The following is a 13665-nucleotide window of genomic DNA, read 5'->3' on the forward strand; positions in this document are numbered from 1 at the left end:
GCGTCGGGGCGGCAGGCGCCTGTCCGGTGGCGTGTTCTCATCCTCGGGTCGACGCTCATCGTGTTCATAGTCTCCGAGCCTCTGAGCCTGTGCAGCCCCCCGGGGTGCGGGGCCGCATACCCCGGGCCCCGTGGGCGCCCACGCAGGGGCGCCTGGCCGGCCAGTGGCCGTGCGCTGGAATTTGAGAGACGGCCGAGTGGAGTCTGTTGAACCCGGGTATAGACACCCTTGGGGCTCCCTCTTCCTTCTGCTTGATCCAGATGAGATGGGGGTAAAGTCACAGGAGCTTTCTCTGCTTCCATGTTTTACCTGCTTTCCGGGGAAGGTGAACCCAAGTAACGCTTGGGTTGCTTCTGAAGTAACGCTTCAGCTTGTGGCTATAAGCAGCCCAGGTCGTTTCCACGAAAATGTCAGCGTTGTTTGGACAGTGCCACTTACTGCTCAGGATGTAAACCCCACAACTCTACCAGCTCCCAAACTAAACATTTACCCTGCAGTTGGGGCTGCATCTACAATCCCTGAGATGCAGTGATGTTCAAACCGAGACGGAATCGGTGATGGATTGGTTTGGGGGGTAACGCTAAAATGATACGGAAGACAAAGATTACTATAAGGAAGGAACCTTTGTGAGAGCATGCTTTGGATACCCAGGAAAGGAATGCATTAATATATATGTTAGCATCCGGTCAGTTGTGTACAGCTTTCAGAATTTCACAAGGCGTTATACAGAGAGGACAGACGTTGTGTTTTGAATGGGGCAGAGGATGAAGGTTTCCATTGAAGCACAGCAGGCACCTGTTGTATGTGGTTGGTCTCGCTAGGCATTTTCATTTAATCCTTGTTAGGTTGAATTTCACAAGTGTTGACTACGGCTTAGAGAATGTAAACTTCCTAAAGGAATAGTAAATGGCAGTCTTCCAATGATGCCATGCTGTTACTCGGGTCATGTGGAATTAATGCTAGGCTTTCATACAACATGGGCCATGCGCATAATCCACAAATTAGGAATATAAGCTCTCTGCCCTCGAGGAGTTACAGGTACACAGGAAGAGGTAAATATTAGCTTAAAATAACTTACAGTACAAGAGGTGTACTAAGGTATCATCTACTTGTACCTGGACAATTACGGTAGTCTTCTAGCTGGTCTTTCCACTTCTGTTTCTCTACTTTAAAATTCCATTCAGCAGCAGAAATGATCCTTTTAGAACTGACAGAATATACCATTTCTCTGCTCTGACCCCTTTACCATTTTACTCAGATTAAAATTCAAAAACTTTACGGTGGCTTCTAAGAAAGAGCCTGATCTGGATAAACCACATCTATAGCTGCTGTTCAAAGTTCATCTAACCCTGTCCAGGCACACCAGGCAGCAGCACTCAGGACTTACTGTTCCTTCTTCAGGGACCACTGCCTTCCAAGGTACCCACTCCCTCACTTTCCTCCTAGCTGCTCAAGTGTAACTTGATCTGAAACATCTTCCCTGATTGCTAGGTCTAGGAGAGCTGACCCCTCCATATACACACACTGTCCTCACTCTGCTTTACATGCTTGCATAGCAGTTGTGATCACTTCCTGAGCATTTGTTGTTCATGTCTTGCTTACCTCTTTAGCTCCACTGGAATATTCCTCGAGAGCAGCTCTTTGGTCTCATTTATTCACAGCTGTATTGCCGTCATCTAGAACAGAGTGCTCGGTACACAGCCTGCACTCAGTAAATAGTTGGTGAATGAATGACTAAGTGCCAAATGAGTGTTAGGACAGTACTAAGGAAATTCAGAGGAAATAGAACATTGACTGGAGTAATTTGTGAAAGCTTCCATTAGAAGGCAGAGTTTAAATGATGAGGAGGATTCACATTGGGTGGGTGGGGGGCTGTTTAGAAAGGGGGATAGGGGAAGGAAGGTAGTCGGAGAAGAGTCAACCAAGATAAACAGACGCTAGACATGACAGTAATAAGATCTACAGTAATTCTAAATGCTGACCTCGAAAAGTATAACCCAAATAGGAAACTGCTGATAGCATATCTTTGAAAATTCACTTTGCCGCATCAAGCCTAGTTTATCTTTCCCTCTTTACCAGCAAATCCCATCCTTCTTAGATTGTGTCCATCAGATACTGTCGATTCTAGACTGATTGGGAAATATATTTAGAGAATAGTTGGAATTTGTTTTAAACCAAGAAAAAATATTGAAAATAACAGAATTAAATGTTTAAATAAAGCTTAAGTGACACATTTTAAGATTTCTCATGTACATGAAAGACAAAGAAAATAATAGGACACAAAGAACCAGCTGGATTAAATGTCTTTGCAATTTTCTCTGGAAGTCCAAAGGTATTTCTTATGTAGGAAGAAATAAAACAATCCAATAGTTTCACTTTCTAAAACTATCCCAATTTCAACTATGAATGCTTCATTATGAAGTTATGTTTAATGCTTTGCCATAACGGTTTAAACCTATACATATATATCCAGAAATAAAATAAATTATATATATAAATATATAAGTGGGTGCTAGTCATCAGTAATTTTCATAAACCTAATCATAAAGAGCAGCATGACTACTGCCTTTTTGATAATCAAAGACTTTATTATGGGAATTGCTCTTTAGGAATCCAGGGTAACTTTTATATTAAATCACATGAGCAGTACTTTAATTAAATATTATAAATATTTTTTAATGTAAAGGTCAATGTTATGGGCAATGTTTGTCTCCCACAAAATTCATATATTGAAGTCTTAGCCTCTGGTGCCCTAGGATGTGACTATTTGAAGACAGGGTCATTAAAGAGGTAATTAAGTTAAAATGAAGTAAAATGAAGTAATCCAGTCTGACCGGTGACCCCATATAAAGAGGAAATGTGGAGACAGACATGTACAGAGGGAAGACCATGTGAAGACACAGTCAACACCTAGATCCCGAACTTCTAGCCTCAGAACTGTGAGGAAATAAATTCTGTTGTTTAAGCCACCCGACCTGTGGTATTTTGTTGTGGCAGTCCTGGCAAAGTAATACAACCAGAGAAATATTTTTACAGGTCCAATAAGAGCTGTATGAGAGATGATCTGGAGTAGTGCTTGTTAAAGAGGAGGCATTTAACCAATACGGACTCCAGTACATTGCTGCCCTTTACCCCTTGTGGTAACCCTTGTGGTCAAAGATGTGCAGCTGTGAATTGATTATAACTTCAAAAGAAATTCATAGTCCTGCTATGTCAAAAGCCCTTGGTGTCCTTGGTGTCCTGACTCACATTCTCAGCATCCCTTCTAGTTTCTGACTCCCTGGGGAGTGGGGGAGACAGTTCATGCCAACTTCCACTCTTTTCCCTGACAGCTTCTCTCCTCTCCGTTTGCCAGGCTGCTCTGCTTTCTGTCCCGAGGCTCTTCTGACTTTGCCAACCCGAGGCCGGCAGTATCTCTCTCAGCTCACACCATGCACAGCTTTGACGTGTTGGTGAGTTAACACTCCTGGGTCCGCCTCCAAGCAGGCGACAGTAGCCAATGGATAACGGTTCTTGTCTCTCAACTTTTAACAAGACAGTGTAGTAAGACCATTCTCTGTGCTTCTGGAGAGGTCCTGGTGAAACTGAGTTCCGGTTGCCCACAGCTGCCGTTTCAATACCACACTCTAGTATCATCTTCTGTATCTTCCTCCCCATCCCGTCACTAGGATCACCTCCCAAATGACCTGACTGCACACAAGTAGTTGTCTTAGGTTATGCTTCGAGGGGAAAACTGAGCTAGGAAGGTTGCTGTAAGAAGAAAGTCTCAAATGCAGCCTCTCAGGTCTCTGGAACTGGGTCCCTCACCAGTCAGGTGGCCACAGGGGTACCTCCCTGTGTGCTGTGGCATCAGGGCTATTAAGGCGCTTCCTGCCTGTGGTGAATGGAAGATGAAGATGAATCATTCATCTTTGTGGTTGCTCTGGCACTTGAATGGGAAAGGGGCCATGGTACTTATAAGCCTGGGGGATTTTGGTGGCTTTTTTTTTTTTTAAACTTTCATAGTCAGCCAGCTGTCAACTCTGGGCTCACCATGAGAGCTGGAAAACTCCATATCATTATTAACTGTGGCTGTGTACGATTAATATTGGAATTACAGTGCATGCATAGACTCATGTTATTATTTTAAAAATTTAGCCTAAACATACTGTTGACAAAAATATCCAGTATTACATGCAGTAGGGTTAAAATAGACACACAGCAATGAAATCAATAGGGACAAAGATAAAGTCAAAATAATTTACGATTATAAAGCGAGGAGACAAGCAATTCAGAAGCATAACCAGTTTGATGGATGATACAGTTTTTGACAACTTTATTGAAGAATAATGGACATGATCTACACATTCTGAAAAGCACACAGTTTGATAAGTTTTGATATATGTATACATCCATACAGACATCTCCAAAATCAAGAGAATGAGCACACCTACTACCTCCAGAGTTTCCTCCTGTCCCTTTATATTCTGTCCCCGCCGACCCATTCCTGCCTCTGCCCTTTCTGCAGGCAACCATTAATTTGCTTTATATCACTATCGATTAGTCTGAATTCTTTAGCATTTTGATTTAATTTGCAGTTTCCTAATGACTCGTGACATTGAACATCTTTTTATATGCTTATTGGCATTCTGTGTATCTTCTGTATTTCTTGGTGAAGTGTTTGCTCAGATATTTTGCCCATTAAAAAATCGGTTTGCTTGTTTTCTTACTATTGCATTTTGGGAGTTCTTTATATATATATGAAGTTCTTATATATATATATATATATATAGGTGCAAATCATTTTATCAAGAAATGAGATTTTAAAATATTTTCCTCCATATTGAGGTTTCCTTTATCATTCTCTTTACAGCATCTTTTACAGAGTAGAAGTTCTTAATTTTAATGTGGTTCAATTTATAATTTATAGTTTTTTTGGTGAATGTGCTTTTTGTGTCATATCTGATTAATCTTTGCCTAACCCAAAGCCACGAAGATTTTGCTTCTATTTTCCTTGAGAAATTTTATCATTTAGGTTCTACATCAAGATCTGTGATCCCATTTTGAGTTAATTTTTGCTTATGTGATGAAATCTTTAGTTCACCTTTGTTTTTGCAAGTTATTTTTGTTGGATTTTGAATTTTAGGTGATGGATGTTTTTCATTCAATACTATAAAGATGTTTCTATAGAGGGTCTTTCTATAGAGGGCCTGCATTGTTTCCAGTGAGAACTCTGCTGCTTAGGCCCTACCAAAAGTGAACACTATTCTTGTGGAGGTTTGTTCTTATCATTCATATGTCTTCTGGACATAGATTGTGACCACTTAGCAATTAGAAGTACATTATTTTAAAGCAAGTTAAACTTAAATTCCTCAATAAAATTGATTGCTTTATCTTTTCAAATGAAATTCCATAGGAATGGTCCTCCAGAGACATAATTTTGTGTATGTCCTTAGCCAGGGCACCACATTGTGCATCTTCAGGGCCTCTCATGTTGTTGTCTTAGGAGACAACCTTGCAGCAGGGATTAGATAGCTACCCTGCATCTTTGGAACAAGATAGTCACTACTTCGCAAAATCTAGTGCCAGGCAAATCAGTTTTGTACCTATTCCAAGAGGAGAAATACTAAAAGGAAATCTCTGCCAGCAAATTTTGTCCAAGATGCTTTTATGCAAATGATAAGTTTTGCTTCATTGATACAATTGAATAAATTAAAAATTTATAGTTATTTGGCCATAAAACACATTGTTTGTTTTTTAGAATTTTTTTTACTAACTTCTGAAATAAATAAGGTGAAATGTTTATTACAATACTAGGCCGATTTGTGGAAGTCACACTAATATTCGGTTAGTTAAATTTGGAGTTGAGGCAATTCGTTATATTTAATACTAGAAAGTAGGTAAAAATCTCAAATCAGCTTGCAAAATGCATAATGAAACTCTTCCAAGAAGTTAATAGTATGATATATACTTAATAATATGTAAAATAATATTCATTAATTGACATAGAAGCTGCTTTCTAAATACATTGTATTTTTACATTTCAAAGAAACAAAGAATCAAAGAACCAGGAGGAAATTTGTTGTGTTCTATTTTGTTTCTCTTTGTAACTAATATTGGACCAATTCATGACAGAAAGGTAGGTGTTTACCTCTTTCTCTTTTCTCTGTACTATAGAGAAGTTTCTACAGTTGAATAAACACGATTAAATAAACCCTGCATAGGTATATGATGTGGCTATTTTCTTTAATCTTTTAAGATATTGTATATGAGTTTTAAGGAAATAATTACTTCTTTTAGCTTAAAAGCTAAAGCCCTGAAACTGAAATATTGTAATCAATGACCAGTAAATCAAGGATGAGGTTTAATGTGAAGGATTTTCTCAGTTCTCTGAATAAGTCTTAAAAATCAGATTTTGTCTTTTCTCATGAGAAATGTGTTACTCAGCTATGTTTACCATGAATTGTTGGGTCTTTGGATCATATCTATTATACTGATGGTTGCCTATCTGATTACCCCGTATCATAAAATTTTAGTATCTTTCTACTGGAGTTGTTACTGGGTTACTGTTCATTTTGAAGGTATAATCAAGTCCATAAATTGCTAACAGAACTGTTGAATTTAAAGCAACTAGCTGAAGTCTCTTTCCCCAATACCCTCTTAGCAAATCCCCTCCCTACCTCTGAAATTCTCTTAATCAGTTTTCATTACAACTATATAATATGTGACCATGATTCAGCTACCTTTAGTTTAATTTCATCACAACAGCCTTTCATAAAATAAACTTCTTATTTCTTTGGATATATATATATGCATTGTTGATTATTTATCTATCTCATTTGAGCAAAGGCTCTGTTATTCTGTTTCTACTGTGTGTGATTATTTTAATGTGATTTAGGTCTTAACCGCAATGTAAATTCTTTTAGAAATAGAATGGCTACCTTTCATTCACTTAGACATGTAAATTATCTGCAGTAGGGCTAAAATGGAAAGAGAAATATTACTTAAAAATCTTGTAACCATAGTCTAGTGGATTCATCAGGGAAAAAAGGCTGGGGACCAACCACTTCGAGAAAAATTGTAGCGTTTTGATTTATTCCTCTTTAGCCTGCTATCATGTAGAAGATGGTGTTTTCCCTTACCTTTCCCCCCTAACTTTTGGTCTTAAGTTTGCTAGAAAGAATGGAATAAAGCAGTGTATTTTTTAGGCTTATGAGATAACAGGAGAAGTTCCACTCACATGTGTGGCAGCATAGGGACCAGGGAATGAGCATAGCTGAAACCGCAGTGCACTGAAACATGAGACACAGGCTGTTTCCCAGGGCACGCTGCTGAATATAACCTCAGTGAAGAACACCTGATCCTGGGGAGATGGCACGCTCATCACTCTACAGATAAGACTCAAACTATCTTAAAGCCATTTCTGAAATAAAGTGGCATTCTCGTCTTATGTTAAAGGTCATTATTCATAAGAGCTTTGAGAATACCAAGAGTTGTATGCAAGCTGCATCTTCTCATTAAAATGGTTTGGTGGCAATACCCACCGATTATTATCCATTATTATTGCTATTGGTTCTGAGATAGAAGTACGGTGTCATCATTACTTAAAAGCCAGTGGATTGACCCAGAATTTTCAGTTATCTGAAAGAGTGAGTGTTATCTGTTACATTGCCAAATTTGGTCTTTTGCTACCCGTTGGGAATTGACATTTGGCGTGCTCCAGTACTTCACTTTTATCAAACATAACACCAGAGGTTTTAATTGCTTTGTGCACATTTGAGGAAGATAGGATGTTTGGACAGTCCAAGTAGCCAACTCAGTTTTGTATTGAATTAGCTGCATTAAGCCAGGTAATCTCTCTGAAACACATCCTGTTGAATAAGAGAGATGGCAGTATGGAAAAGATTCATCCTTGCCTCTAATTTAAATATCCTGCTGGGATAAGAGTTTGTAGCAATACAGTCTGACAGCTGGTTAGTTAATATACTTTCAGTACCAAAGTGATTGTAAATAGACTGAATTAGACTTGTGGTTTTGAAATAACACTTCTTACTAGCTGTGCATATCTATTAACTTCTATGTGAAACTACATATACACACGTGTATTATACTGTGCCTGGGTGTGAGTGTTAAATGCTTTTGGTACAAAGTTAGAGTTGTTTAAAAGATCCGTTTCATTCTCTGCAGTAGCTGATTGTCAGCAAGACATGGTTTTAAAACGTTGCTTAAATTACTCACTCGTGTACTTGTGTGCTCTAGCTGCAGTATTGATGACCTTTGATCAAGTTGTTAGGGAACAGGGTAGCAAAATGAATGCTGCCTGGAAATCTAGAGATCTGAATTCTAGCAAGTCTCTGCCACTGTCACGCTCTATAACTGAGAAGTAACATCCTCCCCAAGAACCCTCACCATTGTCCGCTTGCTTAAGTAGGTTGACAATCCCCTCTCGTGGGCCACCACAGTTTTTATACTCACTTCTTCAGTAATCACAGTGTTTTCCAGTTTCTGTGCTTCTGTCTCTCTCTCCTGCTTTACTGGGCTGTGAGTTCTAGGAAGGCAGTGACCATGTTTTCTGTTTACCTTTTCTGTCTAATAACGTAGTACTTTCGGTACAGGGGACACTCAGTGAACAAACAGATTTGTATATGAGGGAGTTGGAATAAAGTATCTTGAAAAACTCATTGATTTCTGTTTATAACAATAGTTTGTTGGTACAGTTATTTAATACAAATGGTCCTTAATAAATTTAGTGGAGTGAATGATTGCCAAAGCTATCATTAGGATTATACCAGATTATAACTTCCTAGATAGACAGGGTTTGCCTTGGACATCTGAGGTGTGTTATTCATTGGTTTGTGACTTATTAAGAATAATTGGAATATTTCATAGTCATTCAATCCCATTATGAACCTCAACCATCGAAGAAACGTTTTTTTGGCTGTTCACGAAGCAGTACAGTCTGAAGGTTACTTTGTCATACCTTTAATAATGGCTTTCTGAGTATTAATCTCATCAGATCACGGAACATATTATTTACTGACATTGCTAAAATGGGCAGTGATGCCATACTTTTAAATTTTATTGAAAGCTCCAATGAGAACATGCATGCACAGTGTAATTCTGGATGGTTGAAATATCTAAAGGCATGCAAATTTAGAGGTAGTGATATTTTATATAGAAATGTGATTTTGAGACTCAAACAGAAGGATTATTTTAGTCATCCATTTTCATGTAAATGTAGGGATGGGTCTTCATCTGGATCTGAACCTTGGAAGAAAGTCAGCAATTTGAGGATTGAACTCAACTTGAATTATTTCCTTTTCTTTTGTGCTTAATTAATAGGCTATGCTTCAGTCTACTGATCAGAGGAAATGCCCCAGACATGTTTTATTCTGGTATTTCTGGATTCTTTATTTAAATATATAATTTTAATTTTATTGTCTTCTTTAAGTTTTAATGTTCTTTATGATTATGAAATATATCCATATAGTTAAAAATTCAGAAGTTGCAGGACTTCCCTGGTGGCCCAGTGGTTAAGAATCCGCCTTCCAATGAAGGGGATGCAGGTTTGATCCCTGGTCAGGGAACTAAGATCCCACATGCGTGGGGCAACTAAGCCTGAGCACCACAACTAGAGAGCCTGAGTTCCGCAACTACAGAGCCCACTTGCCACAGCTAGAGAGAAGCCCCGTGCGCCTCAGTGAAGAGCCTGCCCCCTGCAACTAAGACCCGATGCAGCCAAATATAAAGAAATGAAAATTTAAAAAAATTCAGAAGTTGCAGTTACATATGTCATGAAAAGTTGATCGCATACCCCTGGTCTCATTTACCTAGTTTCCCTCTCCTAAGACAGCCAATGTTAGCTGTAGCTCAGTATATTTCCAGATCAGTTTCATGACCTGTTTTTAATTTTGTGAAATCATGTAATTCTCAGTTTCCAGCAAGCTTCTTGAGAGCAGGTTGATGTCTAATACGTCTGGAAATTCCCATTCATCTTATCACAGTGTTTTACCCAAACAACTATTTGTTGAATGTTTCAGTAAGTTGTAAGCTCAGCCAAAGCCAACGTCTTCACTGTCTTACATGAATATTTATAATATTTATCATCAGTGGGTGTCCACTCGCTACCTGTGCTTCTCCTTCCAAACCTCCCGTCATTCAGTTTCACTTGCCTGGATTTATCTGCTTCTACAATTTCTTTTTTCTTTTTTTACAAATTCTATAATCCTTTAAATTTTGAAAAAAAATTTTTTTTGAATTTACTTTTTACACCTCGTTATTGCTTCTTTCTCCTCCCCGTTCTCTGTCTTTAGATACCTTAATACTAAATACCATATGGGTTACACCAAATTATCGCAATCTATTGTTATTCACTTTCGCAGATGTGTAAAGAGTTCCCCAATACCCTACTCTCACCAGTTTCCTGTATTATTAACATCTTGTATTAGAGTTTTATATTTATTGCAGTTGATGAGCCAATATGGATACATTATCATTAACTAAAGTCCATAGCTTGCATTAGGATTCACTCTTGGTGTCTGTGGACTTGGACAAATGTATAAAGACATGCCCTGTATCCGCCGTTTAAAGTATCTAACATAACAGTTTCACTGCCCTAAGAATCCCCCGTGCTCCATCTATTCTTCCATCCCTCTCTCCCCCACAAACGCGTGGCAACCACTGATCTACTATCTTCATTGTTTTGCTTTTAACAGAAGTCGTATAGTTGGAATCATATAGTTTGTAGCCTTTTTATTTCTTATTATTTTTTAAACCTTTTTTTAATGTTTATTTATTTATTGGCTGCCGTTGGGTCTTCGTTGCTGCACGTGGGCGGGGGCTACTCTTCATTGCAGTGCGCGGCCTCCTCATTGTGGTGGCTTCTCTTGTTGCAGAGCATGGGCTCTAGGTGCGTGGACTTCAGTAATTGCGGCACATTGGCTCAATAGTTGTGGCTAACGGGCCCAAGAGTACAGGCTCAATAGTTGTGGTACATAGGGTTCGTTGCTCCATGGCATGTGGGATCTTCCTGGAGCAGGGATCAAACCTGTGTCCCCTGCACTGGCAGGTAGATTCTTAACCACTGCGCCACCTAGCAAGTCCGTGTAGCCTTTTTAGATTGACTTCTTTTGTTTAGCAATGTGCATTTAAAGTTCTTTCAAATCTTTTCATGGCTTGATAACCCATTTCTTTTTTTACTGAATCATTCTAGCATATGAATGTACCATGGTTTGTTTACCCATTCACATTTTGAAGGCCATTTATGTTATTTTCTAAAGAATAATTTTTTCCCTTTATGTGATGTTTAAAAGATTGATTAAATGCAGAAGTAAAAAATATAGCTAATATAGTTTATTATTTCCAGAAACAAAAGGATATTAGAAAATATGCCTCATGATGAAACATTCAGTTAAAACCTCTTTAGTCTTGAAATCAATATTTCATCAATATATGACAGAATTTAGATTTTGAAAGTAAACACTTTTGTAATCATAAAAACAAACATTTAAAAAATTTCATTTTCTGTGTAATCAAAATCTCCGAAAGCATGAGAGTGTAGAGAGAACACTTTTCTTATGGATGTTTCTCTCATTATTATGTCTCAAAAATTTTCCAGTAGGAAAGCTTTTAATGTAAGGCTTATATTATGGAGTCCCAGAATGTACAAAGGGAGCTTAGGGTCATCTAGTCCAGTCAGTCACCAGTATCTGAATTTCTTCTCTGACATTGAAGGCAGGTGGTCTTAGAGCATATGTTTGAATGATATGAAGGTTACTATCTTATAGATCAGTGGGTTTCATTGTTTTAGATAATGCCAATTGCCAATCATTAGAAGGGTCTTCCTTTTACTGAACTGGACTCTGTTTTCCCATAATTTCTACCCGTTCATTCTAATTCTACTCCATGAATCGTAAAGAAGAAATGTAATCTTTTCTTCCCCAATGATAGCCCTTTGAATATTCAAAAGATAGCTGTAATATCTCTTTGCCTATTGAACTTCCTCAGCTCCTTATCATCTTAGATATCTTCCTCTGAGTGGTTGTGCAAATGCCACAGTTCAAAAACATACGGTGTAAATAGTGCTGCAATAAACATTATGGTACATGTTTCTTTTGGAATTATGGTTTTCTCTGGGTATATGCCCAGTAATGGGATTACTGGGTCATATGGTAGTTCTATTTATAGTTTTTTAAGGAACCTCCAAACTGTTTTCCATAGTGGGTGTACCAACTTACAGTCCCACCAACAGTGCAGGAGAGTTCCCTTTTCTCCACACCCTCTCCAACATTTGTTGTTTCCAGATTGTGTGATGATGGTGTGAGGTGATACCTCATTGTGGCTTTGACTTGCATTTCTCTGGTAATTAGTGCTGTTGAACATATTTTCATGTGTTTGTTGGCCATCTGTATATCTTCTTTGGAGAAATGTCTATTTAGGTCTTCCGCCCATTTGTGGATTGGGTTATTTGCTTTTTTGGTATGAAGCTGCATGAGCTGCTTGTATATTTTGGAGGTTAATCCTTTGTCCATTGTTTCATTGGCAACTATTTTCTCCCATTCTGAGGGTTGCCTTCTAGTCTTGTTTATGGTTTCTTTCGCTGTGCAAAAGCTTTTAAGTTTCATTAGGTCCCATTTGTTTATTCTTGATTTTATTACCATGATTCTAGGAGGTGGGTCAAAAAGGATCTTGCTTTGATGTATGTCATAGAGTGTTCTGCCTATGTTTTCCTCTAGGAGTTTTATAGTGTCTGGCCTTACATTTAGGTCTTTAATCCATTTTGAGTTTACAATAGCCAGGACACGGAAGCAACCTAAATGCCCATCAACAAATGAATGGATAAAGAAGATGTGACATATATATACGATGGAATATTACTCAGCTATAAAAAGGAATGAGATGGAGCTATATGTAATGCGGTGGATAGACCTAGAGTCTGTCACACAGAGTGAAGTAAGTCAGAAAGAGAAAGACAAATATTTTATGCTAACTCATATATACGGAATCTAAAAATGGTACTGATGAACTCAGTGACAAGACAAGAATAAGGATGCAGATGCAGAGAATGGACTGGAGTTCTCTAGGTTTGGGGGCATGGGCGGTGAAGGGGAAGCTGTGATGCAGTGAGAGAGTAGCATAGACATATATATGCTACCAACTGTAAAATAGATAGCCAGTGGGAAGTTGCTGTATAACAAAGGGAGTTCAGCTCGATAATGGATGATGCCTTGGAGGACTGGGACGGGGAGGGTGTGGGGGAGTCGAGGGAGGGAGGGAATACGGAGATATGTGTATAAATACAGATGATTGACCTTGGTGTACCTCAAAAACTGGTACAAGAGTGTAAAGCAATTATATTCCAAAAAAAAAAAAAATACAGTGGATGTGTGCCCAAGTTTTTCTCACTCATTCACTATTTTTTTTGAGTGCCTGCTACCTGACAGACTCTGTTAGGCACTGGGAATGTAAAGGTAAACCAGACAAAAGATGAAACGTACTTCCAGGGCTTCCATGGTGGTCCAGTGTTTAAGACTTCGCACTTCCACTGCAGGGGCGTGAGTTCGATCCCTGGTCGGGGAACTAAAGCCCCACATGCTAGGCAGCCAAAAAAAAAAAGATGAAACATACTTCTAGGGAGTGAATACAGACCAACATAAAAATAAAATCAAATAATGGTAAATGGTGGTG

At 38.6% G+C, this 13665-nt stretch overlaps 1 long non-coding RNA gene across 1 annotated transcript in view; it reads left to right on the forward strand.

Annotated features, from left to right (window-relative positions):
* The first annotated feature begins 34 nt into the window (after positions 1–34).
* LOC130831507 (uncharacterized) overlaps positions 35–13665 on the forward strand; it is a 115794-nt gene continuing 102163 nt past the window's right edge. Inside the window, exons 1-2 of the long non-coding RNA XR_009048066.1 lie at positions 35–216; positions 3356–3452. This is a non-coding gene — a long non-coding RNA (uncharacterized LOC130831507). The remainder of the gene's footprint in view (positions 217–3355; positions 3453–13665) is intronic.

The sequence above is a fragment of the Hippopotamus amphibius genome, chromosome 11 (assembly GCF_030028045.1).
Source record: "Hippopotamus amphibius kiboko isolate mHipAmp2 chromosome 11, mHipAmp2.hap2, whole genome shotgun sequence".
Lineage (NCBI taxonomy): Eukaryota > Metazoa > Chordata > Mammalia > Artiodactyla > Hippopotamidae > Hippopotamus > Hippopotamus amphibius.